The sequence below is a fragment of the Callithrix jacchus genome, chromosome 10 (assembly GCF_049354715.1).
Source record: "Callithrix jacchus isolate 240 chromosome 10, calJac240_pri, whole genome shotgun sequence".
NCBI classification, from domain to species: Eukaryota; Metazoa; Chordata; class Mammalia; order Primates; family Cebidae; genus Callithrix; species Callithrix jacchus.
In genome coordinates, this window is record NC_133511.1 from 114,696,659 (window position 1) to 114,714,789 (window position 18,131).

Sequence of the window (18,131 nt, forward strand, 5' to 3'; positions counted from 1 at the left end):
AAATAAAATAAATCTGGACTTTTAAATAACAGCAATTAATGCAAAATTTTTTAAATATTGTATGATCAGAACAGAACACAGACCACAAGTTCTGTGGAACACATCCAGACCCCTCCTCTTTAGAGGTCAGTCATCCTTGCTCCCCGCCACCTCCCTAGCCATGCCTTATATACCAAGTGGCCTTCCCAGTTCCATTTAGCATTTCTATAGCACTCAAGCTTACAGCTTCATTTACACTCCTCTGCTATTCTTAAAACTGGATTCTAAATCAATAACAGCAGGACTCTGCCTCTAACTCAAGCTCCCTGTGGACTTTCTGTTTTATCTTTATGCTTGGCAAGAGTGATGTTCATTTTCAGAATTGTCTCCCAGAAGATCTTTTGTGACACATCAGTCGGGATGAGCTAGATTATGTTGTGGAACCAAATAGCATTAAAATCCCAGTGGTTTAAACCACAAAAATTCACTGCTTGCCCATGTTACAAGTCCACAGAGGGGCTTTGCTCCAAGCCACTGGGACTCAGGTGGGTGGGGCAGCCACCATCTGAAGTGTGGCCACCATCATGTCAGAGTATGACAAATCGTACACTGGCTCTTAAACCTTCTTCCCAGAAGTAACACTCATAGCTCTGCGACTCACATTTCATCTCCCAGAGCAGGTCGCACAGCCATATCCAATTTCAAAAGAGATAAAGAAATGTCATTTTATCATGTGCCTGGAAGGCGGGAGTGTGGAAGTGTTTGGTAGCACTGATTACCATCTATGGTATTCCCACTTTACGGGGAGGTTTCTTAGTTAGTCCTATCCATTGGTTCCAAAGTCATTTATTTATTCATTTAACAGTGATGACTGAGCAAAGCCCTGAGGTGGGAAGTCTAGGGACAGGAATAAGAACTGGCCTCTGCCTTCCAGCAGCTATGACTTATCTAGGGAGCATCCACACATCTGCACCAATAATTTGGAAACAAGGTAGACAGGAAGTGACTCAGGCAAGTGTAAATGAAGTACTGAGCACAGAGAAGGCAGTAGACGTGGAGAGATTGGTATCTGGGCAAATCCTTGGAAGAGGAGAAAGGTAGACATGAGCAGGAAGGACCTTCACTCTACCTTCCCACACACAGGTAGCCGCACTGCCCATCCCAAGCTAAATCCCTCCACCCAAATATTTGTGACTATGATGACAAATCAAAGCACCAAACAGGTACAACATCCTGAATAACTAGTCCTAATCCTGGGCATGTGATGCAAGCAAAGAGAAATACACATCACATCGAAAGCAGTTCCCACCGCTGTCTATGAGTCCAAGACCAGACTGGAGCTTATTGCTTTGATTCAAACTTCAGCTACCCCACTTACTTGCCAGATGACCTTGGGCGAGTCATTGAACTACCTGTGTCTGTTTCCTCATATGCAAACTGGGGGTAATAATGGTACCCACCTAAAAGGGTTGATATGAGAATTGAATGGGTTAATACAGCTAATGTGACAAGGGAGGCTGGGCACACAGTAAACATCATGTAATTGGTGACTACCATCCTTATCCTGCCCTCATTATGGTCCCGATATGGCCGTCATCTTGTTATTTCTTCTTCCTTCAACATCTCAGTTGCTTACTACAATTCCTAAAGTCTGTGTACTAGGGCATTGACTAGGACTGTTTTTAAGTGGTCCACAGAAGGAGATTTTATCCTTAGGAAAACACTAAGCAGAGGGAATAGGGCTTTGTGCCCTCAGGGGTGGTCCACGTGAACACTAATGCATACCCCATCTCTGCCTCATCACCAATAAATTTCTCATAAATATCTCTTTTTTAACTTTCATTTTAAGTTCGGGGGTACATGTGAAGGTATGTACATAGGTAAACTCATGGGTTTCTTATACAGATTATTTCATCAACCAGGAATTAAGCCCACTACCTAATAGTTATATTTTCTGCTCTTTTCCCTTCTCTTACCTTCCACCCTCAAGTTGTCTGCTGTTTCCTTTTCCCTCCTCTTACCCTCCACCCCAGTGTCTGCTGTTTCCTTCTTTGTGCTCGTAAGTTCTCGTCATTTAGCTTCCACTTGTAAGTGAGAACACGTGGTATTTGGTTGACTGTTCCTGCATTAGTTTGCTAAGGACAATAGCCTCCAGTTCCATCCATGTTCCCACAGAAGACATTATCTCATTCTTTTTCATTGCTGCATGGTATTCCATGGTATATATGTTCCATATCTTCTTTATTCAACCTGTCATTGATGAGCACTTAGGTTCAGTCCATGTCTTTGCTATTGTGAATAGTGCTGCTATGAACATTTGCGTGCATGTGTCTTTATGGTAGAATGATTTATATTCCTCTGGGTATACACCCCGTAATGGAATTGCTAAATCTCTTTTCATATATCCCATACCCTGAACTACTCCAAGAACTTCTAGCCAGAGCCACATTTCTGTTGGATGGGCCACAAAGCACAAATCCCACCCAATGGACTCTAGGGGAACAGAAGATTCATGTCCTATGCTATGCATGGCAGACTGCCTCCGAGATGAGCAGTGCACAAGGAAAAAACCCTGTTTGCTTTCTTTAATACAGCATTTTCTGAGTTAAATTCTGACCATGATAACTTTATTTTGCAAGTAATACATTTTGGGAAATATTCTGCAAAGGCAAAGAACTGTTTCTTATTCATCCACTTATCCACAGAAATGTGGATAATGCTTGGTGTGTAACAGGCATGAGAAAAGAGTCAATAAATTGAACTGAATTTGTTATATAACCTCAGGAAAAATATTTCCTCCCTCAGCTTCAGCTCTCCCATTTCTATAATGAGAGAATTGGACTAGAGAGTTGCTAAGACCATTTCTATCCTCAGTTACCAGCCAATCTTTCATTAGCTGTTGTTTTCTTGCCCTCTGCCTAGTTATTATTGAACTTCATTCTTCTATTCAAGATGGTAGCAAAAGCAAAACTGTCGGGCCCCGTGAGCAGGAAGCTAATGGAGGAAATGATCAAAGATGACATTGACTGTGTGCCAGCTACACTTCAGAGTGCTTTATAGGGATTGCTGTACCTAGCAGAAACAAGGCCATTAGATAAGTATCATTATTAAAATTGTTCCCATTTTGCTAAGATGTTGAGGCACAGAGAGACTAAGCTATTGCTTACGTAGCTCTACCTAGTTGTCAGAGATGGGATTTGATTCCAGGTAATTTGACTCCAAACCATTAGGCAGCACTGCCTTTACCCATGAGGTGCAAGAATACCGTGGATTCGGTCTAGTCCACTCTGTGTTATTGCTAAGAGATAATAAGATCCCTAAAGATTTACTTACTTTCTTCAAGTTGGTTCCACACATTGGCCAGTGGGATATTTCTCAATCCCTTGATTTCACCTTTCTTTTAGCCTCAGCTTTCATGAAAGAATGCAGGAAATAGCAACATTCCATGCATTTATTTTTATCAATTATCGTAACAATAGTCATCTACAGCATTTCTAGGAAGCTCTTTCGTATCCATTGTTGGATATGATTTTCACCCAAGTCACATGAGGAGCACGGAGATCAACAATTACTGTGTCGATTTTACAGTCAAGGAAACAAGCTCCAAAAGGTGAAAAGGTTTGCCTAAGACTCCACACCAATAAATAAACTGTGGATCCTGGATTTGAATCTTGTCTTTGGGCCTCAGCTGGAAAGTATTCAAAGGCTCAACCTGATCCAGGGCATTTGGCTCTCAAAGTTGGCCCCAGGTTGGGGGTGAGGAGTGGCAGAGTTTGTGAAGATGTAGGTATAAACTCAGGGGGAAATTGAAAGCCTGCAGCCAGGAAGAGAAACCCAGCTTGACAACAATAGGGAGGGGGGTGAGGAAGCAGGAGGATGCATTAGGAGATTAAGGTGCTTTCCTTGCTCCTGCTCTTTTGTTGCTTCCTTCTTGCTAAGCCTCTCCCTCTTAAAGACACTTATCCATCCACCATCTTAGTTACCTCATAATAATGGACCTGGGATGGTTTATGGATTCACTGAGTGCCTACAATGGTGCCAGGCCACTGAATCCGGCACCACAGACACTGAGTTGAAATATGCACACATCATTGAGTCCAGGGAGGATGTGATGGAGTCAGGCTCAGGAAAGACCTGCAGAGGTGATATATTTGATCTGAGTCTGGATTGGATATGCAGGAGGTCTCAGACCAAAATTAAAGACTAGCAGTTGGCACCAGTCTGGTCTTGTAACCACAGGTAAAAGTAGGAGCTATTTTGGATGTAACATGTATTTCTCTTTGCTTGCACCCTATGCCCAGGCTTAGGACTAGTTATTTGGGAAGTTGTACCTCTTTAGTACTAGAAGGTGTTTTGAGCCAGAATCAAGGTGTGGAAAAGAGTATTCCACGCAGAGGGAATAACATGGGCAGGGATTCGTAATGCTTTCTGATTGAAGCACAGGCTGCACAGAGGGAAAGTGTCATGAGCTGAAGCTAGAAAGCAAGTAACAGTCAGATCCTGATGGGCCTTGAAGTCTAGCTGAAGACACTGGACTTTATCTTTCAGTCAGTGAGGGAGCTTTGAATGCTAATGGCAGCTTCCCATGTCCTGGGGATGGCTTTGAACCCATCTTTGCTGTTCTGCTCCTCTCATACCAAGTGCTCCCAAGGACTCAGAAACTAATTCAGAAATTCTCATGGAAATTAAAAAGGACAGGGAAGATAAAAGAAGAGAGAAAAAGTATCGCTTCCCTTGATCAAAAAAGTAAGGAACACATGTATCATCCCACGGAGTAGGCACAGCTCTCTGCCCCTTTCCTGGTGCCCAGGAGGCTGGTAGTGGCAGGTCCTCAAGACAGACCCTCTCCTCTCCCCTCACAATGACTCCGTGTATGGAAATGAACGTGAGCACTCATCCAGACATCACTGCAAATGCAATCGGTCTCCCCATCTAGAACAGTGAGTGCATGTGGATGGTGATCATCGGTGAGCATCTCGGAATAAAGACTGATCCCATCCCCTCCAGCCTCAGGGCAGCGGTTATGCCAAGTGTTATGCATGAACCTGGCACAGGGAGGCAGTATGGGCTCATGGTCAGTCTCAGCCTGGACACCTGGGAGCAGGGGATGGAGGGCAGACAAAAGAGGAAATGGACACAAGTGAGAGAAAAGGGACAAGCATTTTCTACAATCAATTTATCAAAATGTGCTTTAATATAAGAGGTCTCCTTCTAGAAAATATCCTTGATCCATGAATCTAGTCCTTTCAATCTTACAACAGGCCCTTGACAAGCAAAACTCCATGAAAGTTCTCAGTCCTTGCTCACTGCCTTGGATTGGTGCTTAATACCCACTGTGACCCAGCCCCAGCCTGCTTTCCTTCACACACTGGGGCTCACGCCCATCTATTTCCCATCCAGGCTCTTGTCTGTGCCTCTGTCCACACCGTTCCCTCCACCTGGAGCAGCCTCTTCCAAAAGATGTCTTCCTTATTTCTGATCTAACTCAAACATCGCCAACACCATGAAGCCTTCCCTGACCTACTTCCCACCGAGACAGAATTAAGCTCACTGGCTCTGTCTCTCTGCCACTTACTACCATCTACCTTACGTGGCAGTCATTTGTATACATGGGCAAAAACTCTACCTCAATATTCCCAGAGAGTATTCAGGATGTGAGCCCTGCTCACAATAACTGCTCAATGCATGTACAAAATAAGAGGTTAAATTTTTTCTGAGGAATGGCCAGGGATGTCCCCGATTCTTGGGGGAGCTTCAGTTTTCCAATCTAGAGAAATTTAAGAAAAATGGATAGACCAATCACGGACTGGTTAACTAAGTCGTAGTATATAGGCATACCCCACGTTATTGTACTTTGTTTTATTGCAACTCATAGATATCACATTTTTAAGAATTAAAGATTTCTGACAGTTAGCCAAGTTGTGAATGCAAAAGAAAAGTTCTTAGCCAGGTGGTGGATGTATGTGGATGGTGCATGCCAATAATCCTAGCTACTTGGGAGGCTGAAGCAGGAGGATCTCTTGATCCCAGGAGTATGAGGCTGCAGTGAGTTATAATCACACCACTGCACTCCAGCCTGGGCAACAGAATGAGACCCTATGTCTAAAAAAGAAAAAGGGGGGAAAAAGTTCTTGAAAGAAATTAAAATTTGCTGCCTAATCAGGATACTGGTTGCTAAAGGTTGGGGTGGCTGTAGCAATTCCTTAAAATAAGACAACAATGGAGTTTGCCATATCAATTGATTCTTCCTTTCACAAATGATTTCTCTGTCGTATGGGATGCTATTTGATAGCATTTTACCCACCGTCAAACTTCTTTCAAAAGTGGAGTTGATCCTCTAAAACTCTGCCACTGCTTTAACAGCCAAGTTTATGTAATATTTAAATCCTTTGTGGTCATTTCAGCAATGTTCACAGCATCTTCACCAGGAGTATATTCCAACTCAAAAACACATTTTTGGGTGGGTGGGATAGCCCACGCCTGTAATTCTAGCACTCTGGGAGGCCAAGACAGGCAGGAGTTCGAGACCAGCCTGGCCAACATAGTGAAACCCCATCTTTACTAAAAATACAAAAATTAGCCAGGCGTGGTGGCACATGCGTGTAGTCCCAACTACTCAGGAGGCTGAGGGAGGAGAATCACTTGAACCCAGGAGGCAAGGATTGTGGTGAGCTGAGATTGCACCGCTGCACTCAGCCAGGGTGACAGAGCAAGACTCTGTCTCAACAAAACAAACAAACAAAAAAACTCACTTTTTTATTCTAAAAGAAGCAACTCCTCTTCCATTCAAATGTTATCATAAGATTACAGCAATTCAGTCACATCTTCAGGCTCCACTTTCAATTCTAGTTTTCTTACTATTTCCACCAAATCTGTAGTTGTTTCCTCCACTAACATCTTGAATTCCTCAAAGAAAATAATGAGAATTGAAATCAGCCTCTTCCAAATCACTGTTAATGTTATTTTGATCTCCTCCCATGAATATGAATATTTTTAATGGCATCTGGAAGGATGAATCTTTTCTAGAAGGTTTTCAATTTGCTTTGCCCAGACCCATCAGGGGAATCACTTCTTGGCTGCTATAGCCATACATAATGTATGTCTTAAATAATAAGCCTAGAAAGTCAAAATTACTCCTTGATTCATGCACTGCACAGTGAATATTGTGTTACTGGGCTTGAAAACAAGATTAACCCCCTTGTACATTTCCATCAAAGCTCTTGAGTGTCTAGGTATATTGTCAGTGACCACTAATATTTTGAAAGGAATCTTTATTCTGAGCAATAGTTCTGAACAGTGTGACTAAGATATCTTACAAGCCATGCTGTAAACAGATGTGCTGTCATCTAGGCTTTGTTGTTTCACCTATATAGAGCACAAGCAGATTAGGTTTAGCATATTTCTTAAGGGCCCTAGGATTTTTAGAATGGTAAATGAGCACTAGCTTCAACTTACTATCCCCAGCGGCAGTAGCCACTAACAACGGAGTCCACCTGTTCTTTGAAGCTTTGTAGCCAGCCACTGACTTCTCCTCTTTAACTATAAACGTCCTAGATAGCATCTCTTCCAATAAAAGGCTGTTTGATCTACATGGAAAATTTGTCATTTAGTGTAGCCACCTTCATCAACGCCTTAGCTAGATGTTTTAATAACTGGCTGCAGCTCCTACATCAGCATTTGCTGCTTCGCTGTGTATTTTTATGTTACAGAGATGGCTTCTTTCCTTAAACCTGTGAACCGATCTCTGCTAAACTTCAAACTTTTCTCCTGCAGTTTCCTCACCTCTCTCAGCCTTCGCAGAATGGAAGGGGTTTGCTCTGGAATAGGCTTTGGCTTAAGGTAATATTGTGGCTAGTTCCTCCACAATATTACCAATATTACCATAAAAACTTCCTCCATATCAGTAATAAGGCTGTTTTGCTTCCTTATGATTCGTGTGTTCACTGGAGTAGCACTTTTAACTTCCTTCAAGGACTTTCAACTGGTACAAAAAGCCTAGGTTTCGGCATATCACTGCTTTCGACATTAGTGAAAGCTTTCAACCTCCGTGAAAGACACTAGTGAGCCTTACTCACTAAGCTTCATCATTTCTACCTTTAATACAGAGTAAGAGATGTACAACTCTTCCTTCCACTTAAACCCTTAGAGGCCATTGTAGGGTGACTAACTGGCCTCATTTCAATTTTGTTCTGTGTCAGGGACTAAGGAGGTCCAAGGAGAGGAGGAGAGAGGTTGAATGGCCAGTCGGTGGAGCAATCAAAACACTCACAACTTTTATGGATCGAGTTTAGCATTGTATACGGGCATGCTTCATGGTGCTCCGAAACAAGTACAGCAATAATCTCAAAGATTGCACTGATCACAGATTACCATGACAGATAGACAACAATGAAAAAGTTTGAAATACTGAGAGAATTACCACAATGTGACAGAGACATAAAGTAAACACACGCTGTTGAGGAAAATGGCACCAATAGACTTGTTCCATGCAGGGGTGCCACAAACTTTCTATTGTAAAGAAAACACAGTAGCTGAGAGGCATCATAAAGTGAAGTGCAATGAAACAAGGAATACCCGTATGTCAGTAGTGCACAGAAGGTGGGTTCCGGTAAGTGCTCTCTTGCTGTTGCAAGGTCCTTGCATTTCATAGGAAGTGATGCAATATTAGTTAAAGATCTATTTGATAAATGAAAGATATGTATGTTGCCTAGAGCAGCACTAAAAAAAAATACCAAATAACAATCATAGTTAAAAAGTCAATAGATAAATTAAAATGGGATAATCAAAGCTAAAAAATAAAAAAATACAAAAAAAATTACAGTTAAAAAGTCAATAGATAAATTAAAATGGACAGCTAAAAAATATTTGATTATCCCAAAGAAGGCAGGAAAGGAGGAAAAGAGGGACAAATAAACAGATGATACAGATAGAAGTCATCAAATACTAAGAAAAAATATTGAGAAACCAACAATATAATTAAATATTCTAAATGTAATAATATTGGAACTAAACCCTCCAATTAGGAAGCAGGAGAGACTTCCAGTATGGCAAAATGAGGAGGTTAGCAAATCTTCTCCCCAGAAAACAACTCTAAATACTAAAATCAAAACTGTCAAAAACAATGATTCAGGGCTCTGAAAATCAAACAGAGCCACATTGCAAATAAAGTTTGTATTCATGAAAAACTGCTAAATTTGGGGAACTGCGGAAGTTTGTGGTATTCAAGCTTCAGACTGAGGCTGCTTTCACCCTCCCCACCCCTGTCCAGCTTGATCAGCAGGGTAGTTCTAGCCCAATGGGACTGGCTGTAAGAACCAGCAACTTTGCTGCAGAGAGAACTCACTTGGTTTGGAATGGAAGGGGAAAAAAAAATCCACACCCATCATCCCTGTCAATAAAGCTAGCAATCGTGGTGACCAGTAAACTGGGAAAGCCAGCAGTTCTACTAACCTGAGATTGCAGCTCTGGTTGTAGACTAACCAGAAAGTTAACCAGGAGATCCAGGAAATCAGATTGTCCTAAAGGGGCTCCACAGATCCCTGGCACACCAGGATACAGAGCACATGCAGAGAAGCTGAAAGATGATCTAGTTGAGAGTAACGGCCAGAGCTGACCTGAAAACTTCCTGAACTTTGATAACCCACATAGATCTGACAGAAGTGTATAGAAGCCTCACTAGCTTGAGGTCTGTGTAGGCAGAATAAAGTCCTCTCTTCCCCACCCCACAAAGATGTTCAGTTCTGATCCCATAACCTATGATTATGTTAAGGGTGTATGGAACTTTGCAGATGGGATGAAGGGTAAGGACACTGAGATAGTTTATCTTGGATTATCCTGGTGGGCGCAATCTAGTCACAGGACGCTTTAAAAGCAGGCTTTGAAGATGGAGAACATAAGCCATAGACAAGGAATGTTAATGCCCTCTGGAAATTGGAAAAAACAAGAAAGCTGATTCTTTTCCAGAGCCTTCAGAAGGGAATGCAGCCTTGGCTGGGCACAGTGACACGCCTGTAATCCCAGCACTTTGGGAGGCTGAGGTAAGTGGATCACTTGAAGTCAGGAGTTCGAGACCAGCCTGGCCAACATGGTGAAACCCCATCTCTACTAAAAATACAAAAATTAGCCAGGCATGATGGAGGGTGCCTGTAATCCCAGCTACTTGGGATGCTGAGGCATGAGAATCACTTGAACCCGGGAGGTGGAGGTTGAAAAAAAAAAAAAAGAAGGAATGCAGCCTTGCCAATGACATGATTTTAGCTCAGTGAGTCCCATAGAGGACTAAAATAGTAAGTTTATGTTGTTTAGACACTTAAACTTGTGGTACACGGCAGCAACAGAAAAACTAATATAAGGTGTTTGAGCACAACCTGTGACCAAACATCAGCTGACCACTAATGTGAAGAAAGAGAAGCAACCCCTAGGAATCCAGGCTTAAAACAAAATAATATTTTACAAACTGAAGAAAGACACCAGTAGCCACACATCACAAGGGAGACAGCATCCACTGATTTAGTCCAGGTAAACTGCTAAACAAACAAGCAGCAACAATAACCATTCCCAGGAGACATCACAGTCCAGAACTGCTACAATATGTTACCTAAATTATCCAGTCTGGAACAACAAAAAGTTATGAGACATGCAAAGATATAGGAAAACATGATCCACACTCAATAAAAAAAAATTTAGTCAAGAGGAATGGTCTCTGAGTGGACCCAGGTGTTGAATTTAGCTGGCAAAATCTTTAAAACAAATAATTATGTTCAGAGAACTAAACAAAACAATGTTTAAAGAGTCAAGAAAAATATGAAGTCAATGACTCAACAAATAAAGAATCTTAGTAAGGAGATGGAAATCATGCAAAAGAACCAAATGAAATTTTAGAGTTGAAAAGTTCAGTAACTCTCTGAAATGGAAAATTCACTAAAGAGGCTCAACAACAGACTTTTTAGATGACAGAAGAAAGAATCAGTGAACTTGAAGGTAGATTAATGGAAATGATCCAATACAATAGAAATAAACACATATTGAATAAAGATGAAAAGAGCCTCAGAGACCTGTTCATGTCTCATGTGTAACACGTGTTGATGTTCATGTATACCACTGTACTCATTTCCTAAGACTACTCTAACAAAGTTCTGCAAACTGATGACTTAAAACAACAGAAATGTATTATCTCATGGCTCTAGAAGCTAGAAATCCAAAATCAAGGTGTCAGTCGGCCTACACTCTCTCTAAAGACTCTAGGGGAAAATCCTTTCTTGCTAATTCTAGCTTCTGGTGGTTGCTGGCAATCTTGACATTCCTTGGCTTGTAGACTGATCATTCCAATCACATGTTCTTCTCCCTTTGTATCTTTACATCATCTTCCCTCCATGTATGCCACTGCAAAGAAATGTCTTTCTTCTTATAAGGATAGCAGTCATTGGAATAGGGCCCAACCTAATCCATTATAACCTCATCTTGACTTGATTTACATATGCAAAGACCCTATTTCCAAATAAAGTCACATTCTGAGGTTCTGGGTAGACATGAACTTCTGGGGAACACTATTTAACCCAATAGGGGTATCATCAAGCATCCCAACATCCCAACATACTGTCAAATGGTCCCAAAGCAACAGCATACTGGCTAACAGGGGTATAGAAATCTCTACTGCAGTTTATCACAATGTCATATATTAGGCCAGTAAAAAGACGATAAGCCCAAATGAATTCAGACAGTTTATTACTTATACAGATGCAAAATCAGTCAGCATAATGTTGCTTTCTATATCCCTAGCTCCACTGGACACCACCAAACAGGAGGGGCCAGATGACAGGCTGCGCAGGCAGTGGGTGGCTGTGTTACTGAGGGGCTCCCTATAAATACAGCCAGAAAATTAATAGACATACACAAAGTCAGCAGCTCTACTCTAAGTGGGTCAAAGGTGGAAATCCTCTGAAACAAGGGGGTGGATAAAACCAGCCTTATATCTTTCCCCTGCAAGCTAAGGAGATGTGGATAAACTTCCTCATGGCAGCTCCCCACAAGACTGCTTATTCCCCTCATTACATGAGGAATAGCAAGGTTTTTTCCCCAAGAGTTGGATCAAATTCAAGTCTTAGGTGGTAAGGCACCACCCTAGAGCTATTCCTCTACATGTAGATGTAACAGGAGTCCCAGAAGGAAAGGAGAGATAAAAATAGGCAGAAAGCAGGAAGGTGGGGATGGTTAATGGGTACAAAAAAAATGAAAAGAATAAATAAGATCTACTATTCGATAGGACAATAGGGTGACTATAGTCAATAATAACTTAATTATATATTTTTAAATAACTTAAAGAATGTAATTGGATCGTTTGTAACTCAAAGGATAAATGCATGAGAGGATGGATACCCCATTCTCCCAAGATGTACTTATTTCACATTGCATGTGTGTATCAAAACATCTCCTATACTCCATAAATATATACACCTATGATGTAGCCATAAAAATATTTAATAACAAATTTAATAATAATAATAATGGGCCAAACTCCCCAAGGGATGCCAAATGAGATAAAAACAAAGAGGTTCACACGTAGACACATCATAGTCAAATGGTTAAATGACAAACACAGAGAAATCTTGAAAGCAGTGAGAGGCCAGCACAGTGGCTCACTCCTGCACTGTAATCCCAGCACTTTGGGAGGCCTAGGAGGGTAAATTGCTTGAGCCCAGGAGTTTGAGACCAGCCTGGGCAACATGGCCAAACCCCATTTCTACCAAATATATATAAACTGCACCCAACGTGTAAGTATGTGGGCAAATATAACAGATACACATATACATACACAAGAGACATAAAAATTTAAAAATAAGTTAAAAACATATATAAAAGAGGAATACATATATCTTTCTCCTTCTCTTAACTTCTTTAAAAGATATAAGACATTATAAAACAATAATTACAACACTGAGTTGTTGTATGGATTCTGACATACATAGATGTCATATGCGTCTAAATAATAGCATGAAGGATATGGAGTTATATAGGGGAAAAGTTTCTGTATTTTACCAAAATTCAGTTAGTGTTAATGTAGAGTTTTCATTCACGTATCATGTTAATATTATAACAAATTAAAATTTACATTCTAATCACTGGATAAACCCCCTAAGAAAATAACTCAAAGAAATAGTTTTTCAAAATCAACAGAAAGCTTTCCACCCATTAAGCAGCAGAGATTGATAGACTAGTAAAAAAGCAAGATACAGCTATATGCTGACTGCCAGGAGGTACACTTTAAATACAAAGACATATTGTTCATGAGGAGAAGGATGAAACAGATATGCAATACAAAACAATCACAGATATGTTTCTGTGATTCTACTAATGGCAGACAAAACAGACCAGAATATTACCAGTTCTCCCAGGTGGAGGCAAAAGCCTCAGTACTAGAGGTAGCAAGACCTGCATCTGAGCCCTGCTCAGCCCCTTACCGGCTGGGAGATACCGGGCAAGGACCTATAGCATACTAGACACTTTACATAACTGATCTTTAATCCTCACAAACCCCATAAGATTGTTATATCCCCATTTTTCCCACTATATAATAGCTTGGTAGATAATAGATCATTACTTATAGTAATTATTATTATTTCTCATTGTTTAATAAGTTCTTATGTGCAAAGTACTGTCCTAGGCACTAGGATACACTGGAAACTGAGATAGACAAAGTCCCTAATTTCAGAGTTTATTTCTAGTGGAGTGGAAACAAGCAAAGTAAAATTATAATAATTTTAATTAGAGAGTAATAAGTACAATGCAGAGATTTAAAGTGGAGCAATATGATGGAATAATTGGATAGATAATCCAGTTAAGAAAGTTATTTATGCTAAAATATAAATTACACAAGACAACCACATGAAGATCAGGGAAAACAGTAGTACAGGTGGAGGTGACAGTGCAAAGGCCCTGGGGTTGGAAGGAGCTTGGTATATTGGAGAAAAGTCGCCATGGCTGAAGGTGTGGTGTGGCCATCAGGGGGAGTAACATGATCGGTGGCTAGAAAGAGAGATATGCGGGCCGGGTGCATTACCTCTGTAATTCAGGCGGTGGCTCAAGCCTGAATCCCAGCACTTTGGGAGGCCAAGGCGGGTGAATCACGAGCTCAAGAGATCAAGACCATCCTGGTCAACATGGTGAAACCCCATCTCTGCTAAAAATACAAAAAATTAGGTGGGCATGGTGGTGCGTGCCTGTAATACCAGCTACTCAGGAGGCTGAGGCGGGAGAATTGCCTGAACCCAGGAGGCGGAGGTTGCGGTGAGCCGAGATCGCGCCATTGCACTCCAGCCTGGGTAACAAGAGCGAAACTCCGTCTCATAAAAAAAAAAAAAAAAAAAGAAAGAAAGAAAGAAAGAGATATGCAAGGTTCTGCAAACCAGAGCAGGACATCGACATGTTACTCCATGTAATGGGAGGCCACTAGAGGGTTTTAGGGTTTTACGTCAGTTAGTGTTAGAACATGATGTACATTGTAAAAGAACATTCTCACTTCAGAAAGGAAAATAGAGTACAGGGCAGCAAGAACAGAGGCAAGGAGACCACTTGGGTGTCACTGTGGCAGCCCAGGAGAAAGAGGTGGCAGGTTAGGTGGAGAAAAGTGGGAAAGTTTGGAATGAATTTTGGAGGTCGAGCTAACCTTGGGGATGCACTGGATGTGGGGTGGGAGGAAAGAAAGACCGGAATCAAGCATGATCCCTAGGTTTGCAGCTTGTGCAACTGCGTGGAGGGCAGTGCTGTTTACCAAGAAGGCAAAGTCTGAGGGAGGAATAGGATTGCTCAGGGAATGCAATAGAGGTTGGGGAGGGGGGTGAACTGAGGGGTCCTATTTTAACTCCATTTGGTTTGAGAGACTTAACAGGCTTCTTAAACTATTACTAGGTCTACCCAACAATATAAAGATGACCAAAAGTCCCTATCTTCCAGGAACTCACAAGTCTAGTAGGGGAGAAAAAATGGATTCATATCAGTTCAGGAAAACCTGTAGGTACTTTATAGAAGAGGTAATATGTAAGCATGTGATAACTAGGATCCAGCAGATTGGCAGCGCATAGAAATCTGGGAAGCCTCCATGGGGTGTAGATAGGCTCAAAGTTCAGATTCCAAGTATAGATGAACCTGAACAAGCAGCCCTGGAGAGTAGATAGATTCTAGGCAGAGGGGAGAAACTTCACCTGAGGTTCTCCAGAAGTAAGCCACACTCAGGGAAGGTTCGAGATGCGTTAGAGGAGGATGGTGGAAGGCCCTGGAAAAGCAAGTCATATTCACATTTGAAAGACTTTGAAGGCAGGCTGGGGTGACAGGTTTTAACTTGTGTCCTAGAGTGGATGGGGAGATACAGAAGACTCTTAAGCAGCAAAGTGACCTTTTCAGAGATATGTATTAAGGTCACTCTGACAACAGTCTTTGAAAACTAGGTGATGGATGGCAGAAATGAGGGACAAAGAACAAGAAACAAAGCAGGAAGCCAGTTCAGAGATGATCCTGTAATCTAGGCGAGGGGTAAGGAAAGCATTAGGAATGAAAATGAGGAGAAGAATGAGACACGATGAAGGTTAAGTAATAGGGTTTGGTGATTGATTGGATGTGAGAAAACAAGTCCTAGATAATGCTGAGACTGAGCATGAGTGTCTTAGGAAACCATGGTACCATGATCCAAGATAAGGGACCCACGAGCGAGCAAGAACAAGAAGGGGAAGAAAATAGGGAGCAAGAAAGATGATGAGTCTGATTTTGGTCATGTTCAGCTGGAGGTGCCAATGGTACATCAGTTTCAAAGTAGAAATGATCCATCAATAGGTGAATATTTTGGCCCATGCTTGGGAGACGCACCTGACCTCCAAGTAAAGATTTGGGAGTCCTTGGCACCAGTAATAATGATTTATTGTGCATCAGGAGCTGATTTAATCCTTTACATAATTACCTCTTTTCCTCCCCCATGACAGCCCTATAAGGTGGGTGTGATTATTACTGAGAAAGCTGAAGTTCAAGATAGTTAAGCCCCTCGCTCAAAGTTACACACAAATTTAGTGACGGTGTCAAGATTTGAACTGGTTCACTTGGTGCTACTGTACATGGTAAAACTAGGAGGGAAGGAGGGAGACTGGAGGATCACAGGATGCCTTCACTGACTCTGCTCAAATGTCCATGGAATGTCAGGACTGAGTGCACCTTAGGGATCACTGAGTCTCATTCTCCCAGCTCACAACTAGCAGTGACTAAAGCCCAGAGGAGGACATTGACTTACCCAAGGTCACGATGTATGCTGGGGTAAAGTCGGGAGTGGAACCTGGATCTCCTGGCCAATCCGTGCTCTTTCTACTACATTGCATAGCCTCCATGTGACCGGACGCACCCTAGCCTCATCCAAGTGAGGCTCCTGCAGACTTTCTCCTTACACTTGGTATAAATTCTGTACTCCAAGTTCTGCACACTCTGGCCCCTCCACCTCTTCGACCTGATTATACCACTCTCCCTCTGTCATGAGGATGCAGCCCCACAAGCCAGGCACATGCCCTCCAAGGACCTCTGTGTTTGCGGTTTCCTCTGCTCTCAGATATTCTCATGACTGATTCCTTCTTATCATTAGGTCCAACCTAAATGGCCATCACCTCATAAAAGCCCCCTCTGACCCGCCAACCCAACGTAACCAACCTCATCGCTCACTGTCCTCGTACATGATTCTATGTTCTTCGGGGCAGTGGTGGCTATCTCATGTACCTTATTTATCTATTTTGTTGTTAATATTCATTCTTCTATCAGAATGCACAGCAATCTTCACTGCATTCCTTGAGCCTGGAACAGAATTTAGCAGTGAAACTGCTGGGTGGAGGAAGTAAGGAAACTAAAAAAAGAAGGAAGGAAGGTAGAAGGGAGGGAGCAAACCCTCCTTTGGACAGAGGAGGCAGGAGGGAGTTTGTCCAATGCCAGTGCCAGACAAGGTCACCTTGGAGCTCCCACTCTCCTGCCATGATATTTGTATCTGATGGACTAAGAGTCATGGCCTGGGGAAAGCCGTGGACTCACCCTTAGAATAGAGAGAATAAGATCATACCAGATACATAAACAGGTCTGGAATTCTGGGAGCAGAGGCCCCAGGACTGCCTGCCTGTCTCTGTCTGCCTCCCTCCACCCCTCTCTGCCCTCTTATCTACTTCTCCTTCCCGCTTTAATGACCCCATTCCCCATTCCCCATGGGCCATGGCTCATGCTGCCCCTTATCTGCTCCTCTCCTCTATCACCTGGCTCCCAGAAGGCACCTTTTCATCTTCCCCTTTCTCTTATCTTACCCTCGCCCTGGGTTCTCCCATGTCTGCTTCCTTTTGCTCTCTGGCCCCTTATCAGATGTCCCTGTCTCCATCACGCTTCCCTTATCTGCTCATCCCCTTGCCCACACGCATTGTTGGTTTTTGGTTTGTTTTTTTTTTTTTTTTTCCTTCTGGAAAGAGGCCCACAGTGAACAGCAAGCGCTGAGAGTTTGCATTCCAGGCTCTGATGGACAGGCTGGGGGAGTGAGTGGCAGACACTCGGGGTTAGGACTTCACACAGGACTGAGGGCGCAGGCTTTGGAATCAGCCCCTGGTGGAATCCTTTAGAGCTTCAACCATTTTTCCACCACATACTGAGAGACATTGGAAAAATGGTTTTAACCTCCCTAATCCTCATCTATAAAACGGGTCTACCTCCCGCTGAGGGTCACTGAAGGCCAAGGATAGTTCAGGCCGAAAAGGAAACGTGGTGCAGAAGCTCTGGGCTCATTCATCACCGCTGCAGCCGAGCGCCTCTGAGAACTCATGTTATCCTCCCTGCAGCCCTAGAAGAGAGAGCCTGTTACTGTAGACCTTCTGCACATGATGGAGCTGAGACCCATAGGGTTGACTGACTTCCTTGAGGTTACAAAGTTGACCCCAGTTGGCCCTCAGTGAATTCCCCACCATTTTTCTTTTCTTTTTTTTTTTTTCTTTTTTTTTTTTATTTGAGACTGACTCTCGCTCTGTCGCCAGGCTGGAGTGCAGTCAAACTATCTCATCTCACTGCAACCTCCGCCTCCCAGGTTCAAGCGATTTTCCTACCTCAGCCTCCAAGTAGCTGAGATACAGCCATGTGCCACCACATGCAGCTAATTTTTG

At 42.5% G+C, this 18,131-nt stretch overlaps 1 long non-coding RNA gene across 1 annotated transcript in view; it reads right to left on the reverse strand.

Moving 5' to 3' along the window:
* Nucleotides 1–1,471: 1,471 nt before the first annotated feature.
* Nucleotides 1,472–18,131, reverse strand: part of LOC118145500 (uncharacterized) — a 28,781-nt gene continuing 12,121 nt past the window's right edge. Inside the window, exons 3-4 of the long non-coding RNA XR_004730654.2 lie at nucleotides 6,732–6,885; nucleotides 1,472–5,073 (exon numbers count right to left, since the gene is read on the reverse strand). This is a non-coding gene — a long non-coding RNA (uncharacterized LOC118145500). The remainder of the gene's footprint in view (nucleotides 5,074–6,731; nucleotides 6,886–18,131) is intronic.